At 44.5% G+C, this 2,059-nt stretch overlaps 1 pseudogene; it reads left to right on the forward strand.

The window, feature by feature from the left end:
• The first annotated feature begins 760 nt into the window (after positions 1 to 760).
• On the forward strand, positions 761 to 1,888 carry LOC102846990 (annotated as a pseudogene).
• The last annotated feature ends 171 nt before the right edge of the window (positions 1,889 to 2,059 follow it).

Here is a 2,059-nt window from a genome sequence, read left to right on the forward strand (position 1 = left end):
CCTCTCCAAAATACTGAAGAGCAATGGTGTCACTCTGGAGACTAAGGTGTGTCTGATATAGGCCATGGTCTTTGCAATCACTTGTTATACATCAGACAGTTGGAAAATGACTAGGAAGGATAGAAGGAGAATTGACACCTTTGATCTGTGGTGCTGGAGAAGAGTATTGAGGGTACCATGGACTGCTAAGAAAACAAACAGGTTCATCCTGGAGAGGGTTAGACCGAGGTCTCCTTGGAGGCAAGGATTCTGAGGCTACATCTAATGTACTTTGGACATGTTATAAGGAGGGACCAGTCCTTGGAGAGGCACAACGTGCTTGGTAGGGTGGAGGGACGGTGCAGGAGGGGAAGGCCCTCTATGTGGTGGATTGATTCAGTGACTGGGGTAATCGGGATGGGAGTGTCAGAGACAGTGAGATTGGCACAGGTCAGAGCAGAGTTTAGGGCTGTTGTACATAGATCGCTATGAGTCACAAGAGACTTGATGGCACATCAACAACAATAACAACAACAATAACAACAACAAAGAGAGAAATAATGTCTTCTTTAAAAGTTGAGTGACTCACAGTTCTTTGATTTCTAATTTTACCTCTCAATTCAAGTAAAATATGTCTCAATATGCAAAAATATAGATGAATTTCTAGAGAAGAATTTTGTTTGTAATGATTTTGCATCTTATGGTTAAGATAACCATTTGTGGCCCCTTCCTCTCGGTCTCATATTGAACTCGACTTGGAAGAGGCGAGTCAGGTCTCAAAATGGAGGTAAAACCTCCGCCAGGTCACCCCCAGCCCGACTCTGGCCGTTGCTGCCGCTGCTGGGGGTGGGGGGAAGAGGGTCATGATCCAAAAGAATCAGAGTAGTTATGGAAACTGTTTATTGGTGGTCAGAGCTACGAAACTACAGATGATAGTTTAAGAGAACGTTTTGAGAAATGGGGCATACTCACGGATTGTGTGGTGATGAGAGACCCCAAACAAAACCTTCCAGGGCCTTTGGTTTTGTGACTTAATCTTGTGTTGAAGAGGTGGATGCAGCAGTATGTGCGTGGCCACACAAGGTTGATGGACATGCAGTGGAACCAAAGAGAGCTGTTTCTAGAGAGGATTCTGTAAAGCCGGGTGCCCATCTAACAGGGAAGAAAATTTTTGTTGGTGGCATTAAAGAAGATAGAGAAGAGCATAATTTGAGAAATTACTTTGAAAAATATGGCAAAACAGAAACCATAGAAGTTACGGAAGACGGGCAGAGTGGAAAAAAGAGGATTTGCTTTTGTAACTTTTGATGATCATGACACAGTTGATAAAATTGTTACTCAGAAATACCCCACAATTAATGGGCACAATTGTGAAGTGGAAAAGGTCCTTTCTAAGCAAGAGATGCAGTCTGTTGGATCACAAAGAAGTCATGGAGGTGTATCTGGGAACTTTATGGGTCGTGGAGGAAACTTTGGAGGTGGTGGAGGGAACTTTGGCTGTGGTGGAAACTTTGGTCGAAGAGGAGGCTATGGTGGAAGAGGTGGAGGCAGCAGAAGTAGTTGTGGAGGAGGTGATGGTGGTTACAATGGATTTGGAGGTGATGGTGGCAATTACGGTGGTGGCCCTGGTTATAGTAGTAGAAGGGGTTGTGGTGGTGGTGGACCAGGATATGGAAACTTACAAGGTAGTGGATATGGTGGTGGTGCTGGAGGATATGATGTTTACAATGAAGGCGGAAACTTTGGCGGGCGTAACTATGGTGGTGTTGGAAACTATAATGATTTTGGACATTCTAGTCGACAACAGCAGTCAAATTATGGACCCGTGAAAGGTGGCAGTTTTGGTGGAAGAAGCTCGGGCAGTCCTTATGGTGGTGGAAGTGGTGGATATGGTAGTAGAAGGTTCTAAAAATTCAACAGCAAGGGGCTACAGTTCTTATCAGGAGAGAGAGCAAGGAGTTGTCAGGAAAGCTGCAGGTTACTTTGAGATAGTCGTCTCAAATGCATTAGAGGAACTGTAAAACTCTGCCACAGAAGGAACGAAGATCCATAGTCAGAAAAGTTACTGCAGCTTAAGTAG

Source organism: Elephantulus edwardii, unplaced genomic scaffold (assembly GCF_000299155.1).
Source record: "Elephantulus edwardii isolate Elephantulus edwardi_28Jun2011 unplaced genomic scaffold, EleEdw1.0 scaffold00019, whole genome shotgun sequence".
Lineage (NCBI taxonomy): Eukaryota > Metazoa > Chordata > Mammalia > Macroscelidea > Macroscelididae > Elephantulus > Elephantulus edwardii.